General features: G+C 39.5%; 1 protein-coding gene across 1 annotated transcript in view; it reads left to right on the top strand.

Moving 5' to 3' along the window:
* The first annotated feature begins 5539 nt into the window (after positions 1-5539).
* si:ch211-184m13.4 (uncharacterized protein LOC798560 homolog) overlaps positions 5540-18588 on the top strand; it is a 35722-nt gene continuing 22673 nt past the window's right edge. Inside the window, exon 1 of the mRNA XM_062061817.1 lies at positions 5540-5676. The gene's annotated coding sequence lies outside the window, so the exon portion shown is untranslated. The remainder of the gene's footprint in view (positions 5677-18588) is intronic.

The following is an 18588-nucleotide window of genomic DNA, read 5'->3' as shown; positions in this document are numbered from 1 at the left end:
TAAACTGTATCTGCCATTATGATGTGCAGTGATGTTTTCAAATGACCGTAAGTCTTGAACTATACCAGGGGTCACCAACGCGGTGCCCGCGGGCACCAGGTAGCCTGTAAGGACCAGATGAGTAGCCCGCTGGCCTGTTCTAAAAATAGCTCAAATAGCAGCACTTACCAGTGAGCTGCCTCTATTTTTTAAATTGTATTTATTTACTAGCAAGCTGGTCTCGCTTTGCCTGACATTTTTAATTCTAAGAGAGACAAAACTCAAATAGAATTTGAAAATCCAAGAAAATATTTTTAAGACTTGTTTAAATAAAATAATAAATTGTTTTACTTTGCTTCTTATAACTTTCAGAAAGACAATTTTAGAGAAAAAATACAACCTTAAAAATGATTTTAGGATTTTTAAACACATAAACCTTTTTACCTTTTAAATTCCTTCCTCTTCGTTCCTGACAATTTAAATCAATGTTCAAGTAAATTTTTTTTTATTATTGTAAAGAGTAATAAATACATTTGAATTTAATTCTTCATTTTAGCTTCTGTTTTTTTGACGAAGAATATTTGTGAAATATTTCTTCAAACTTATTATGATTAAAATTCAAAAAAATTATTGTGGCAAATCTAGAAAATCTGTAGAATCAAATTTAAATCTTATTTCAAAGTCTTTTGAATTTCTTTTAAAATTTTTGTTCTGGAAAATCTAGAAGAAATAATGATTAGTCTTTGTTATAAATATAGCTTGGTCCAATTTGTTATATATTCTAACAAAGTGCAGATTGGATTTTAACCTATTTAAAACATGTCATCAAAATTCTAAAATTAATCTTAATCAGGAAAAATGACTAATGATGTTCCATAAATTTTTTTTTTTTTTTTTTTCAAAAAGATTCGAATTAGCTAGTTTTTTTTCTTCTTTTTTTCGGTTGGATTTTGAATTTTAAAGAGTCGAAATTGAAGATAAACTGTTTCAAAATTTAATTGTCATTTTGTTCGTGTTTTCTCCTCTTTTAAACCGTTCAATTAAGTGTAAATATCATTAATTATTAATAATAACATAGAGTTAAAGGTAAATTGAGCAAATTGGCTATTTCTGGCAATTTATTGAAGTGTGTATCAAACTGGTAGCCCTTCGCATTAATCAGTACCCAAGAAGTAGCTCTTGCTTTCAAAAACATTGGTGACCCCTGAACTATACTAAGTATTTCAATGGTTAGAATCTGTGCTTTTGCATGATATACCAGTTACTATTGTAATCTAATTAGTTACTATGGTAATCTAAGTCACAGCAGCTCAAACGAGGCACCAAGCAGTGTGGGCGGGGCGCGTTTCCACAGCGGCCAGCCTGAAATGCGGGGGTTTTTTTTACAACAAAGTTCTAAAGCAGGGGTCACCTACCTTTTTGAAAGCAAGAGCTACTTCTTGGGTAGTGATTAATGCGAAGGGCTACCAGTTTGATACACACTTCAATAAATTGCCAGAAATAGCCAATTTGCTCAATTTACCTTTAACTCTATGTTATTATTAATAATTAATGATATTTACACTTAATTGAACGGTTTAAAAGAGGAGAAAACACAACAAAAATGACAGTTAAATTTTGAAACATAGTTTATCTTCAATTTCGACTCTTTAAAATTCAAAATTCAACCGAAAAAAAGAAGAGAAAAACTAGCTCATTCGAATCTTTTTGAAAAAATTAAAAAAATAATTTATGGAACATCATTAGTAATTTTTCCTGATTAAGATTAATTTTAGAATTTGGATGACATGTTTTAAATAGGTTAAAATCCAATCTGCACTTTGTTAGAATATATAACAAATTGGACCAAGCTGTTAGGATCCGCTGCTCGGATCACAATTTGTTTACACTTTAGCGTCACGTGTTTGTTTCTGTTGCCATGACTGCAGATTTTACTCACCTGCCTCTGATCAGCGTTCGGGACGCGCACCTGTTGCCCGAGCACTGATCAGAGGGCTATTTAGTCTTTACTATTTAGCCTCACTCGGCCTGGCTTCCTAATTTGCTTTCACGCAACAGCTAACGACCACTTTGTTTCCTGCTAGCTCTCATGCTATGTTATTTTGCTTACTAGCTCCCACGCTAGTCGTTTTTGTTTTTCTCCTGCCTGATTTAGTTCCAAAATAAATCATTTTTCCTACCTGCAAGCTGTGTCCGAGCCCGTCTGCATCCTTGGGAGAACACCTCGCACCACGATGCGACCAGGTCGTTACACAAGCTATATTTCTAACAAAGACAAATCATTATTTCTTCTAGATTTTCCAGAACAAAAATTTAAAATAAATTCAAAAGACTTTGAAATAAGGTTTAAATTTGATTCTACAGATTTTCTAAATTTGCCAGAATAATTTTTTTGAATTTTAATCATAAGTTTGAAGAAATATTTCACAATTATTCTTCGTCGAAAAAACAGAAGCTAAAATGAAGAATTAAATTAAAATGTATTTATTATTCTTTACAATAAAAAAAACAAATGTACTTGAACATTGATTTAAATTGTCAGGAAAGAAGAGGAAGGAATTTAAAAGGTAAAAAGGTATATGTGTTTAAAAATCCTAAAATCATTTTTAAGGTTGTATTTGTTCTCTAAAATTGTCTTTCTGAAAGTTATAAGAAGCAAAGTAAAAAAAATAATGAATTTATTTAAACAATTGAAGACCAAGTCTTTAAAATATTTTCTTGGATTTTCAAATTCTATTTGAGTTTTGTCTCTGTTAGAATTAAAAATGTCGAGCACAGCGAGACCAGCTTGCTAGTAAATAAATACAATTTAAAAAATAGAGGCAGCTCACTGGTAAGTGCTGCTATTTGAGCTATTTTTAGAACAGGCCAGCGGGCTACTCATCTGGTCCTTACGGGCTACCTGGTGCCCGCGGGCACCGCGTTGGTGACCCCTGTTCTAAAGCTTAGCGATGTATCAGTTATATCAGATTGTTGATGGGTCTTTTTTTTTTTACCGTTCGCGTTCATATTTCGCTTTGTTTATTGCATTTTGCTTTATTGTTAAAATATGTCGATCGAAAGGGGACGAGACGGTCATATGTTGTCAATATTCAGTGTTTTATCGTTCCTAGTTAATATTGTAAATCCCACATTCTTTATTTGCATGCACATTCTGGGTGTCTCATTCAGTAAAAAAAATGTACAATTACATTTCGTTTTTTAAGGCGGTCTGTCATAACTTTCAATCAGACATTATTGTGAGATTTTGTATTAGTGTTCCTAAAAATAGATATACCAGCCCCCAGACTAGGGCTGCAACTAACAACTCATTTGATCATCGATTAATCTGTCGATTATTATCGATTAATAATCGGATAAAAAAGACAAAACTACATTTCTATCCTTTCCAGTATTTTATTGAAAAAAAAAAAAAACATACTGGCACCATACTTATTTTGATTATTGTTTCTCAGCTGTTTGTAAATGTTGCAGTTTATAAATAAAGGTTTATTAAAAAAGATAAAAATAAAAAATACATTTAAAAAAAGTAGCATAGCACAGATCCAACAAATCGATGACTAAATTAATCGCCAACTAGTTTGATAATCGATTTTAATCGATTTAATCGATTAGTTGTTGCAGTTCTACCCCAGACACGTTTGTTTCTCTAAATTTGGCCCACCGAGGCAAAATAATTGCTCAGGCCTGGCCAAGATTATTCATTTTTGCACTTCAGCACAACACTTATTTATATGCAACTATCCAAACAACCTTTCCTACCCATGGTGCCGACAAATAAAAAACAACACACCAAGTGTACATAAATGTGCCACACAATCTCACCAGTCCACTGAACTATGCGGACATTTTAAAAAAAAAACAGGATTAAAAACTAGGGATGTCCGATAATGGCTTTTTGCCGATATCCGATATTCCGATATTGTCCAACTCTTTAATTACCGACACCGATACCAACCGATACCGATATATACAGTCGTGGAATTAACACATTATTATTAGAGATGTCCGATTATATCGGCCTGCCGATATTATCGGCCGATAAATGCTTGAAATGTAATATCGGAAATTATCGGTATTGTTATTTTTATTATCGGTATGTTTTTTTTTTGTTTTGTTTTTTGTAAAATTAAATCCACATAAAAAACACAAGATACACTTACAATTAGTGCACCAAGCCAAAAAACCTCCCTCACCCATTCACACTCATTCACACAAAAGGGTTGTTTCTTTCTGTTATTAATATTCTGCTTCCTACATTATATATCAATATATATCAATACAGTCTGCAAGGGATACAGTCCGTAAGCACACATGATTGTGCGTGCTGCTGCTCCACTAATAATACTAACCTTTAACACTTCATTTGACTCATTTTCATTCATTACTAGTTTCTATGTAACTGATTTTATATTGTTTTACTTTCTTTTTTATTCAAGAAAATGTTTTTAATTTATTTATCTTATTTTATTTTATAATTTTTTTTAAAAAGGACCTTATCTTCACCATACCTGGTTGTCCAAATTAGGCATAATAATGTGTTAATTCCACGACTGTATATATCAGTATCGGTTGATATCGGTATCGGTTGATATCGGTATCGGTAATAAAAGAGTTGGACAATATCGTAATATTGGATATCGGCAAAAAGCCATTATCGGACATCCCTAATTATTATGCCTAATTTGGACAACCAGGTATGGTGAAGATAAGGTCCTTTTTTTTAAAAATTAATAAAATAAAATAAGATAAATTAATTAAAAACATTTTCTTGAATAAAAAAGAAAGTAAAACAATATAAAAACAGTTACTTAGAAACTAGTAATGAATGAAAATGAGTAAAATTAAGTGTTAAAGGTTAGTACTAGGGATGTCCGATAATGGCTTTTTGCCGATATCCGATATGCTGATATTGTCCAACTCTTTAATTACCGATAACGATATCAACCGATACCGATATCAACCGATATATACAGTCGTGGAATTAACACATTATTATGCCTAATTTGGACAACCAGGTATGGTGAAGATAAGGTCCTTTTTAAAAAAATGAATCAAATAAAACAAGATAAATAAATTAAAAACATTTTCTTGAATAAAAAAGAAAGTAAAACAATATAAAAACAGTTACATAGAAACTAGTAATTAATGAAAATTTGTAAAATGAAGTGTTAAAGGTTAGTACTATTAGTGGAGCAGCAGCACGCACAATCATGTGTGCTTACGGACTGTATCCCTTGCAGACTGTATTGATATATATTGATATATAATGTAGGAAGCAGAATATTAATAACAGAAACAAACAACCCTTTTGTGTGAATGAGTGTAAATGGGGGAGGGAGGTTTTTTGGCTTGGTGCACTAATTGTAAGTGTATCTTGTGTTTTTTATGTGGATTTAATAAAAAAAAAACAACAACAAAAAAAACAACGATACTGATAATAAAAAAACTGATACCGATATTTTCCGATATTACAGGACATTATCGGACATCTCTAATAAAAAACCGTCTAAGCATTCCCTATTCAAAATGACACCCATTTTGAAATCCGCTACAAAGCCTGATGGGTAATATGCAGAACACTCTCTCTCCACACTTCAAAGAGCCCCCAATGTTTGGCACATTTTAATCCATGTTTGATGTTTGTGACGCTTCACAAAACATGAAGGAGGTGGTCTGGAAAGTACTGTAAACAAGGTAGGAGTCCCACCTTTCACATACTCATAATATTTAATATCTCACTTCATACTTGTAGTGCCATCACAGTTTGATGTGGGGGTTGTTAGCAAGGTTACTTTAGTAGTAGTTTAACGTTTGCCGCCAGCAAGATCAGGACATAGAGGGTCAAGTACAATCCTACACATGCAATACAAAGACCGACCACATAACAAGCGATTGGTAGGGTTATACATTTTAAATGTACTCAAAGCAAAGATACAATTTGGGACAAGCCAGGATAAAATACCATAAATAAAATAATAACTAACATAAAAATGGCAGCAGGGACAACAAGTGATGTGTTGTTGTTCAGTCTGTTAGCTATAGCTTGTTTTAATTAAGTGTTTGTGATCATATCCTGATAATATTGTAAATCCTACATATTTTATTGATGTACAAGTGATCGTAGATACGTTATGATCAGGGTCCGTACGAAATTTGGGCTTTATCGGAAGGTTGTACTGTGATTTGACATGTTTGGCCAACTTCCCTCTTCAATTTGGTATTAAATGAACATGCATACTTGCAGTAAATCGTTGGGATCACACGTGACAACTGCTGTGTAAACTTACCAGCACACACCCACGCTGATTTGGAATAAATATAAAAGAAACAAGAGGTTTTATATTACGAAGTAACCGGAAGTTCTGATGGTCGTGGAGGGATTGAGTTATTTGTTTGGATAGGATAGACTTGTACGTGACACTACACTCAGAAATGGATGGATGGATATATCGAATATACTCCATATAGAATAGAATAGATAGAATAGAATATATCTTTATTGTCATTGTACAACGAAATTGTAAGCAAAACTAATTTAGTGCAAATTCATAACACATAAAAACATAAGAACATACACTACCGTTCAAAAGTTTGGGGTCACCCAAACAATTTAGTGGAATAGCCTTCATTTCTAAGAACAAGAATAGACTGTGGAGTTTCAGATGAAAGTTCTCTTTTTCTGGCCATTTTCAGCGTTTAATTGACCCCACAAATGTGATGCTCCAGAAACTCAATCTGCTCAAAGGAAGGTCAGTTTTGTAGCTTCTGTAACGAGCTAAACTGTTTTCAGATGTGTGAACATGATTGCACAAGGGTTTTCTAATCGTCAATTAGCCTTCTGAGCCAATGAGCAAACACATTGTACCATTAGAACACTGGAGTGATAGTTGCTGGAAATGGGCCTCTATACACCTATGTAGATATTGCACCAAAAAGCAGACATTTGCAGCTAGAATAGTCATTTACCACATTAGCAATGTATAGAGTGTATTTCTTTCCAGTTAAGACTAGTTTAAAGTTATCTTCATTGAAAAGTACAGTGCTTTTCCTTCAAAAATAAGGACATTTACATGTGACCCCAACGGTAGTGTAGATAAATAGATAAAAATACATAAAATACATAAAAATAGCAAGCACACAGCTCACATGCACAGTCATTATTGTCGTCTTGTGTTCAGCGACACTATTGCTCTCGGGTAAAAAGTGTTTTTAAGTCTGTTTGTCCGGCATTTTATTGTCCTGTATCTCCTGCCCGAGGGCAGCAGTTCAAAAAGTATCTGTGCGATTTAGAAAATGACTACATCGTGAGTATTGGAGTATACGTTCTCACGCAGTTGCTTTTAGTTGCGGGCATTACACTACAGGCTCTTCTCACTCTTTCTAGTCTACGTCTCACAGAAAGATAAAACAAGCGCACCTTCTTACATACGCCCTCGGCGAAGGAGAGAGGTGGCGGCATGGGGAAAAGTTAGCTGTGGTGCTAGCCGTGCGAGTGGTAATAGGAGAGAAAGAAGGTGCGAATCTGGTAAAGAATGGAGGAAAAATTAATTCCCAAGGCTTCAAGCGGGAAGATGTCGAACAGACAACCGTAATATGTCAAGTATGCGGCAAAAGCGCACTGCTAATGTGTAGCATCATTTGAAAAGTCACCCGCTAGAGAATGAAGAGTGCTTGCTCCGCATGTCAACATCTCCGTTCGGTGCCACACCAACAAAATGCCGAAGCAACCATTTCCAGATCAACACTGTATGAAAAAAATAGTCAACAACAGAAGGAGATAACGTCCGCAGGAACCTACCACATAGTGAAGGACATACACTATTTGATTTCCTATTATGCACCTCATTTTTATTTGACACTTATTGAAATATCTTGTGTGACATCATGCACAAAAGTGCACTTTATTTGCTTTAAACTATTGTAGTGGCGTTCTGTACAAAAAGTGCATTTTAATTTAGTGTTGTTTTGATATGTCATTTTAGTGACATCATGCACAAAAGTGCACTTTATTTGTTTTAAATTATTCTAGTGGCGTTCTGTACAAAAAGTGCATTTTAATTTAGTGTTGTTTTGATATGTCATCTTAGTGACATCATGCACAAAAGTGCACTTTATTTGTTTTAAACTATTGTAGTGGCGTTCTGTACAAAAAGTGCATTTTAATTTAGTGTTGTTTTGATATGTCATCTTAGTGACATCATGCACAAAAGTGCACTTTATTTGCTTTAAACTATTGTAGTGGCGTTCTGTACAAAAAGTGCATTTTAATTTAGTGTTGTTTTGATATGTCATCTTAGTGACATCATGCACAATAGCTTGTTTTAAAATGTCTCTGACAATCTTGCACTTTCTGTTTTGGAAATGACATGAATGTTTGTGCCACTGCTTAATAACTGTTTCATAAATACACTTTTAGTTGTGGTTTCCCTCTCTGCATGAAAGTTTAAAAGTAGCATATATTAATGCAGTATGAAGAAGAATGTTTGAATGTAGACACATAGAATCATCATACTGCTGTGATTATATGCATCAAGTGTTCATTCAAGGCTAAGGCAAAATATCCACATATATATCATGTATCGTGACATGGCCTAAAAATATGGAGATATCAATAAAAGGCCATATCGCCCAGCCCTAGATGGGTGGATAGGTCAGGATACATTATTCATCCCACAATGGAGAACTTCTATGGATGCATTGCAGATTCAGAAAGTCCACACAAAATGAGGTGAAAACTGGAGGGAAACATTAAAGAACACAAAGGACATGAAAGACTTTCCAAAAGCAACAGAGCCGATGCAACTAACTGCCACTTCAGGGCTGCTAATTTGGACATACACATCCAATAGATGGATAGAAAGATTTTTTTAGCCCAATGTGGCCCCCCCAGTGAAAAAGTTTGGACACCCCTGCTCTTAACTACCATCTTCACAACTTTAGTCCAAAATATGTGACCCGTGCTGGCAAAATGAGTCGGAATGCGCACAGGCTAATTTTGAGCTACAGGCAAATAAGTGAAAAAAAATGTATCTTGGTTGAAATTGAGATTTTCACAAAAATTAGTCCATAAAGCCACAATCTAGCGATCCCAATCATCGAAATAGCAAGAAAACATCTGAAAGGCCTACTGAAAGCCACTACTAGCGACCACGCAGTCTGATAGTTTATATATCAATGATGAAATCTTAACATTGCAACACATGCCAATACGGCCGGGTTAACTTATAAAGTGACTTTTAAAAATTCCCGGGAAATATCCGGCTGAAACGTCGCGGTATGATGACGTATGCGCGTGACGAAGTCAGAGTAACGGAAGTTATGGTACCCCGTAGAATCCTATACAAAAAGCTCTGTTTTCATTTCATAATTCCACAGTATTCTGGACATCTTTTGCAATTTGTTTAATGAACAATGAAGGCTGCAAAGAAGACAGTTGTAGGTGGGATCGGTGTATTAGCAGCGGACTACAGCAACACAACCAGGAGGACTTTGTTGGAGAGCAGACGCGCTAGCCGGCGACCTCACCTTGACTTCCTACGTCTCCGGGCCGCCAAACGCATCGGGTGAAGTCCTTCGTCCTTCCGCCGATCGCTGGAACGCAGGTGAGCACGGGTGTTGATGAGCAGATGAGGGCTGGCTGGCGTAGGTGGAGAGCTAATGTTTTTAGCATAGCTCTGTGCGGTCCGGTTGCTAAGTTAGCTTCAATGGCGTCGTTAGCACAGCATTGTTAACCTTCGCATTAACCGTGTATTTACATGTCCACGGTTTAATAGTATTGTTGATTTTCTATCTATCCTTCCAGTCAGGGGTTTATTTTTTTGTTTCTATATGCAGTTAAAGCACGATGCTATCACGTTAGCTCGTAGCTAAAGCGTTTCGCCGATGTATTGTCGTGGAGATAAAAGGCACTGAATGTCCATTCCGCGTTCTCGACTCTCATTTTCAAGAGGATATAGTATCCCAGGTGGTTTAAAATACAAATCTGTGATCTACAATAGAAAAAGGAGAGAGTGTGGAATCCAATGAGCCAGCTTGTACCTAAGTTACGGTCAGAGCAAAAAAAATATGTATTTCACTGCATTCTAGTCCGTCACTCTAACGTTCCTCATCCACGAATCATTCATCCTCGCTCAAATTAATGGGGTAATGGTCCGAATAGCTCTAGCTGCGTTGAAAACAATAGGAAAATATGAGGGAGTGAACAACTGACTACGTCACGCTACTTCCGGTAGGGGCACGTTTTTTTTTTATCAGAGACCAAAAGTTGCGAACTTTATCGTCGATGTCCTCTACTAAATCCTTTCAGCAAAAATATGGCAATATCGCAAAATGATCAAGTATGACACATAGAATGGATCTGCTATTCCCGTTTAAGTAAAAAAATGTCATTTCAGTAGGCCTTTAAAGGTCACCTTTTCATGCTCAAGGTGAACGAGCCGTCCTTCATGTACTTATGATAACAAGTGCCATGTTCTTCTGGACCTCGCCATATAAGTGGATGAAATGTTCCCGTCTGGATGCGGAGGACTAGGTGGAGATCAGCCTGGTGCTGATACGAGGCGACAACAAGACAATGAGCCAGACTGTACGTCCCGCAAGGTGATGACCACCGTCCCGCCCGGTCCACGTCTGAGACGGGAAGGGACGGGACGGCGGCCCCGCCCATCTGTTTAGACGAGAGCGCCGTTTGGAGAAAAAAAATTCCTCGTGGGCATCCTCCTGGAAAATAGCACAAAGGTTTACCAAACATCATTGTGGCGGTGGCACCAATTATTCTTCATCAAATCAAACGGCCTCAGCCCACATTTGGAGAAACACGCTGATCACTTCAATGACAGCAACTGTCAGTCTGACTCCCACCAAAGAGAAGAGGCTGTTGGAATAATTAGTCCAATGCCTGGTGAACGTAGCAATAATACAACAGCCCAGATGACGTCCAAAATATGCACGTCGCCTTTAGATGACCCGAAAAATGGGCTGAGTAAGGCTGGAAAATGTGCAGGTTGGAGGTCGATATCACATTGGCCTTAAAGGCCTACTGAAATGATTTTTTTTATTTAAACGGGAACAGCAGATCCATTCTATGTGTCATACTTGATCATTTCGCGATATTGCCATATTTTTTGCTGAAAGGATTTAGTAGAGAAAATCGACGATAAAGTTCGCAACTTTTGCTCGCTGATAAAAAAAAAGCCTTGCCTGTAGCGGAAGTAGCGTGACGTCACAGGAGCTAGTATTCCTCACAATTCCCCGTTGTTTACAATGGAGCGAGAGAGATTCGGACCGAGAAAGTGACGATTACCCCATTAATTTGAGCGAGGATCAAAGATTCGTAGATGAGGAACGTTACAGTGAATGACTTGAGAGGCAGTGCAGGACGTATCTTTTTTCGCTCTGACCGTAACTTAGGTACAAGCTGGCTCATTGGATTCCACACTCTCCTTTTTCTATTGTGGATCACGGATTTGTATTTTAAACCACCTGGGATACTATATCCTCTTGAAAATGAGAGTCGAGAACGCGAAATGGACATTCAGTGCCTTTTATCTCCACGACAATACATCGGCGAAATGCTTTAGCTATGAGCTAACGTGATAGCATCGTGCTTTAACTGCATATAGAAACAAAAGTAATAAACCCCTGACTGGAAGGATAGATAGAAAATCAACAATACTATTAAACCGTGGACATGTAAATACACGGTTAATGCTTTCCAGGCTGGCGAAGGTTAACAATGCTGTGCTAACGACGCCATTGAAGCTAACTTAGCAACCAGACTGCACAGAGCTATGCTAAAAACATTAGCTCTCCACCTACGCCAGCCAGCCCTCATTTGCTCATCAACACCCGTGCTCACCTGCGTTCCAGCGATCGGCAGAAGGACGAAGGACTTCACCCAATGCGTTTGGCGGTCCGGAGACGTAGGAAGTCAAGGTGAAGTCGGCGGCTAGCGCGGCTAGCGCGGCTAGCGCGGCTAGCGCGGCTAGCGCTCCAACAAAGTCCTCCTGGTTGTGTTGCTGTAGTCCGCCGCTAATACACCGATCCCACCTACAACTGTCTTCTTTGCAGCCTTCATTGTTCATTAAACAAATTGCAAAAGATGTCCAGAATACTGTGGAATTATGAAATGAAAACAGAGCTTTTTGTATAGGATTCTACGGGGTACCATAACTTCCATTACTCGGACTTCGTCACGCGCATACGTCATCATGTTTCAGCCGGATATTTCCCGGGAATTTTAAAATGTCACTTTATAAGTTAACCCGGCCGTATTGGCATGTGTTGCAATGTTAAGATTTCATCATTGATATATAAACTATCAGACTGCGTAGTCGCTAGTAGTGGCTTTCAGTAGGCCTTTAAACGTATTCTACAATGTTGATCTAAAATACTTATTCCAGGGGTGTCAAACTCATTTTAGAGCGGGCGCCACGTGGAGAAAAATCTACTCCCAAGTGGGCCGGATTGGTAAAATCACAGCACGATAACTTAAAAATAAAGACAACTTCAGATTGTTTTCTTTGTTTAAAAATAGAACAAGCACATCCTGAAAATGTATAAATTATAATGTTATTTTTCTTACACTTACATGTTGCGGTTAATAGTATTCTATCTTTATTTGTCGTTATTTATACTTTCTGAATAAATGATGTGATAATGTTCATCAACGATATTTATATGCCACATTTTTCACGTTGTGGTATATCATCGTTCTTGAATATTTCAACGTTAAATGCATGACGGCGCCACAGTGACGATGCACATCACAGCATCTGCAGGGCAGACGTGGCATCTGTAAAGCTGAAGGTTATAGGAGTAGAGACCAGTTTGTTTTTTTCCCAATCTGGGACCGAGCGTTGTAAAAATAAATACCAGACATTTGAGAAGTCAAGTGACAAAGCTTTTCAGGGAATGACGGAGTTGTACTGGTGACGTTTGACTCCGTTTCACCAATCAAATGCAGTCACTGGTGACGTTTGACTCCGTTTCACCAATCAAACAGAGCCAGGCGGTCACGTGATTAACTGCACATAAAGTTTCAGCGGCAACAAGCTTAAGCTTACATGAACTCAACGTCAAATTTGAGGAAGCACATGGCGGTAAGTAACCTTAGTAGATATTTTGGCTGTCACCGTAGGCTGATGTTAGCGTCCCTGCTATGAATCACTGTCAAATGTACCAAGTGTGGGGACATTTATTAATGCACTGCAGCCTCATACACCACACACACACACACACACACACACACACACACACACACACACACACACACACATGCACAGTCGCACACACACTCACGCATGCATAGAAACACCAATCAGTGTGTTCCCAGGTGCAGCCCACACCTATCAGTTTATGGTTTGCGTAAAGGCTAACTTGTTATTTTCCTTTGTAATATCTGCCTACTGAGCCTATGGTGCTGTTAAGTTATTGTGGCTCAATTTGTCTTAATTTTTTTTATGTAAATGTATTATTATTTAATATATATTATTGTTTTAGTTGCTTAAGAGATATTCCTGGCTCTGAATTTGCTCATTGCTATTTTTATGTTTTTGTGCATTATTTGTTGCCGTCATCATTAAACGAACAGGTTACTCATCAGTTACTCAGTACTTGAGTAGTTTTTTCACAACATACTTTTTACTTTTACTCAAGTAAATATTTGGGTGACTACTCCTTACTTTTATTTGAGTAATAAATCTCTAAAGTAACAGTACTCTTACTGGAGTACAATTTCTGGCTACTCTACCCACCTCTGGTAAAATGCGAAAGGCGTCTTCTGTCGGCTAGAAGTGAAAACAGCGCAGCTAAGAGTTCACCCCAAAGAGATTTGAGCGGTCCGATGTCCGTTTCAGGTTGTTGCCGACTTAATCCCTTCAAACCCGATGAGGTGCTGCACTGTAGCTGACCCCTGACCTCTCATTTAGCCGCGAACCGGCGAGGGGGAAGGAAGGAAGGAAGGAAGGAATGAGCGCAATTATATCACGTGATCTCGACGGGAAGAGACGGTCAACTATAAATACTCTCAGGGGACACTGGATTAGGTACACCTGCACAATACAAACTGCGAGACGCTCGGCTTGACGCCGTCAAAGATGGAGCTGGGGAAAACAACAACACAAAGCTGGCCGGCCACTGTGCCGACAAGCAAAGTGTGAACGGGGTGTGCAGATGTGGGAGTGGAGGGGGATTAGGAGGCTGGTTGTGGTGATGATGAGAGCAGACACGAGCCACATGAGGCCCTCACTGACAATGTGCCCTTGCAGTATGTCCAGCAGTCTGCACACACTCAATGTCATTACTACACAAAAATAGCTTAAGCGGCAAAAAAGAAATCATATTCCACATTGTTATGCTGCAAACTAATTACCAACAATTGGAAGAAAAGTGAAAAAACTAATGATCTCTACACTTTGTCTTATTTCTGGGGTTTGCTCCCCCTCTTGTGGTGTCATATTTTATTGCAGGAAACAACATTTTTCCGAGCACCGGCACCAACCCACAAATTCAAGGCTCGTTAAAGACCTACTTCTAATTGTATTGATTAAAAAAGGACACTACTATAAATTCCTGCAATACAACACACTCCTCCTGAGAACCATACAGCGTCCTTTGCAGGAGACATTAGTTTTTGGTCAATTCTTTTTTGTTTTTTTTTAAGCGTTACACATTCCACAAAGAAATGGCCCTGTTATGTAAAACGCAAATGTCCACTGCAGTGGACACTGGCACTTGGGAGGTTAGATCATTTTTATGCAACTGCAGTGTAATCGGACATTTATTTGGTTGTGTGTGAGGCTGGGGTACACATGTATGAGGGGCTGTTAGGGACATTATTCAGAATGACCTCTTACATACACTACTGAAATGTTTTTCTCTCACACACACTACTGAAACACTCTTATACACACTACTGAAACACTCTTATACACACTACTGAAATGCTCTTACATAAACAACTAAAATGTTTTTTTCTCACACACACTACTGAAACACTCTTATACACACTACTGAAATGCTCTCACATAAACAACTGAAATATTTTTCTCACACACACTACTGAAACACTCTCATACACACTACTGAAATGCTCTTACATAAACAACTAAAATGTTTTTCTCTCACACACACTCCTTAAACACTCTTATACACACTACTGAAACACTCTTATACACACTACTGAAATGCTCTTATACACACTACTGAAATGCTCTTACATAAACAACTAAAATATTTGTCTCACACACACTACTGAAACATTCTTTATATGAGAGCATTTCAGTAGTGTGTATAAGAGTGTTTCAGTAGTGTGTATAAGAGTGTTTCAGTAGTGTGTATAAGAGTGTTTCAGTAGTGTGTGGGAGAGAAAAACATTTTAGTTGTTTATGTGAGAGCATTTCAGTAGTGTGTATAAGAGTGTTTCAGTAGTGTGTGGGAGAGAAAAACATTTTAGTTGTTTATGTGAGAGCATTTCAGTAGTGTGTATAAGAGTGTTTCAATAGTGTGTGTGTGAGAAAAATATTTCAGTTGTTTGTGAGAGCATTTCAGTAGTGTGTATAAGAGTGTTTCAGTAGTGTGTGTGAGAGAAAAACATTTCAGTTGTTTATGTGAGAGCATTTCAGTAGTGTGTATACGAGTGTTTCAGTAGTGTGTATAAGAGTGTTTCAGTAGTGTGTATAAGAGTGTTTCAGTAGTGTCTATAAGAGTGTTTCAGTAGTGTGTATAAGAGTGTTTCAGTAGTGTGTGGGAGAGAAAAACATTTTAGTTGTTTATGTGAGAGCATTCCAGTAGTGTGTATAAGAGTGTTTCAGTAGTGTGTATAAGAGTGTTTCAGTAGTGTGTATAAGAGTGTTTCAGTAGTGTGTGGGAGAGAAAAACATTTTCGTTGTTTATGTGAGAGCATTTCAGTAGTGTGTATAAGAGTGTTTCAGTAGTGTGTATACGAGTGTTTCAGTAGTGTGTATAAGGGTGTTTCAGTAGTGTGTGTGAGAGAAAAACATTTCAGTTGTTTATGTGAGAGCATTTCAGTAGTGTGTATAAGAGTGCTTCAGTAGTGTGTATAAGAGTGTTTCAGTAGTGTGTGTGAGAGAAAAACATTTCAGTTGTTTATGTGAGAGCATTTCAGTAGTGTGTATAAGAGTGTTTCAGTAGTGTGTATAAGAGTGTTTCAGTAGTGTGTATAAGAGTGTTTCAGTAGTGTGTGTGAGAGAAAAACATTTCAGTTGTTTATGTGAGAGCATTTCAGTAGTGTGTATAAGAGTGTTTCAATAGTGTGTATAAGAGTGTTTCAGTAGTGTGTGTGAGAGAAAAACATTTTAGTTGTTTATGTAAGAGCATTTCAGTAGTGTGTATAAGAGTGTTTCAGTAGTGTGTATAAGAGTGTTTCAGTAGTGTGTATAAGAGTGTTTCAGTAGTGTGTATAAGAGTGTTTCAGTAGTGTGTATAAGAGTGTTTCAGTAGTGTCTATAAGAGTGTTTCAGTAGTGTGTATAAGAGTGTTTCAGTAGTGTGTGGGAGAGAAAAACATTTGAGTTGTTTATGTGAGAGCATTTCAGTAGTGTGTATAAGAGTGTTTCAGTAGTGTGTGTGAGAGAAAAACATTTTAGTTGTTTATGCAAGAGCATGAGGTAAGGTATGTGGGCTTGTATTAAGCCTCAGGGAGTTGAACGCCCCTGCCTTACATAGTTCCGGGTCACCCTTGGGCAAGGTGTAGCACCCGAATGCCCCCCCCATCAGGGTTACGATACCCCCCATGAACTATACTAAAAGAGGATGCGTTACCCGGCCCGGAGGAAGCCCGGGGCCCTCCTCCGGAGCTAGGCCCGGAGGTAGGGCTCGTCAGCGAGCGCCTGGTGGCCGGGCACAGCCCGAAGAAGCTACGTGGACACACCATCTTCTCTGCCACGTGGGCCCACCACCCGCGGTCGGAACCAGTGGGGTCGGGTGCGCTGCCAAGTGGATGGTGGTGAAAGTGGAGGCTCCGGACGGACCAATTCGGGGCAGCAGAGGCTGACTTTCGGGACGTGGAACGTCTCTACGCTGGTGGGGAAGGAGCCTGAGCTGGTGCGAGAGGTGGAGCGCTACCGGTTGGATCTGGTGGGGCTTACCTCTACGCATAGCAAGGGCTCTGAAACCACACTCCTGGACAAGGGATGGACCTTGTTCACTTCTGGAGTTGCTCAGGGTGTGAGGGCACAGGCGGGTGTGGGGATACTCACGAGTCCCCGGCTGAGTGCCTGTACGTTGGAGTTCACCCCAGTGGACAAGAGGGTCGCCTCCCTTCGCCTTAGGGTTGGAGGGGGGAAAACTCTGACTGTTGTTTGTGCATACGCACCAAACAGGAGTTCAGAGTATTCAGCCTTCTTGGATACCTTGCATGGGGTCCTGTATGGGGCGCCGGTAGGGGATTCCATAGTCTTGCTGGGGGACTTCAACGCGCACGTGGGCAATGACAGTGATACTTGGACTGGCGTGATTGGGAGGAACGGTCTCCCTGATCTGAACCTGAGTGGTGGATTGTTACTGGACTTCTGTGCTAGTCACGGACTTGCGATAACAAACACCATGTTCAAGCATAAGGATGCTCATAGGTGTACCTGGTACCAGAGCACCCTAGGCCAAAGATCAATGATCGATTTTGTAATCGTATCAGCTGATCTGAGGCCGTATGTTTTGGACACTCGGGTGAAGAGAGGGGCTGAACTGTCAACTGATCACCATCTGGTGGTGAGTTGGGTTAGATGGCGGGGGAAACCTCTGGACAGACCTGGCAAACCCAAGCGTGTAGTGCGGGTGAACTGGGAACGTTTGGAGGAGTCCTCTGTCCGGAAGGACTTCAACTCCCACCTCCGGCGGGACTTCTCTGCCATCCCTGTGGAGGTTGGGGACATTGAACAGGAATGGGCAATGTTCAAAGCCTCTATTGCTAAAGCTGCAGATGCGAGCTGTGGCCAGAAGGTCTTAGGTGCCTCAAGGGGCGGTAACCCTCGAACACCCTGGTGGACAGTGGTGGTCAGGGAAGCCGTCCGACTGAAGAAGGAGTCCTACCGGGGTATGTTATCCCAGGGGACTCCGGAGGCAGTTGCAAGGTACCGACGGGCCCGAAGGGCAGCGGCCGTGGCTGTGGACGAGGCTAAGCAGAGTGTGTGGGAGCAGTTCGGGGAATCCATGGAGAAGGACTATCGGGCGGCACCAAAGCTGTTCTGGAAGACCATACGGCACCTCAGGAGGGGGAAGCAGGGAACCATCCAAGCTGTGTACGGCAAGGATGGGACTTTGCTGACTTCAAGTGAGGAAGTCGTGGGGCGTTGGAAAGAGCACTTTGAGGAACTCCTGAACCCAACTACATCAGACACACCCTCCCTGATAGGAGCAGGGCCTGAGGATGATGGGGGATCGACGTCGATCTCTCGGAGTGAAGTCACTGAGGTAGTTAGACAACTCCACGGTGGCAAAGCTCCGGGGGTTGACGAGATCCGTCCAGAAATGCTGAAGGCTCTGGGTGTTGATGGGCTGTCTTGGTTGATACGCCTTTTCAACATTGCGTGGAAGTCTGGGACAGTGCCGAGGGAGTGGCAGACTGGGGTGGTGGTTCCCCTTTTCAAAA

This window comes from Entelurus aequoreus, linkage group LG10, assembly GCF_033978785.1.
Source record: "Entelurus aequoreus isolate RoL-2023_Sb linkage group LG10, RoL_Eaeq_v1.1, whole genome shotgun sequence".
NCBI classification, from domain to species: Eukaryota; Metazoa; Chordata; class Actinopteri; order Syngnathiformes; family Syngnathidae; genus Entelurus; species Entelurus aequoreus.
Note: the sequence above shows the minus strand (reverse complement) of the source record. Positions and strands in the feature narration are given on the sequence as shown.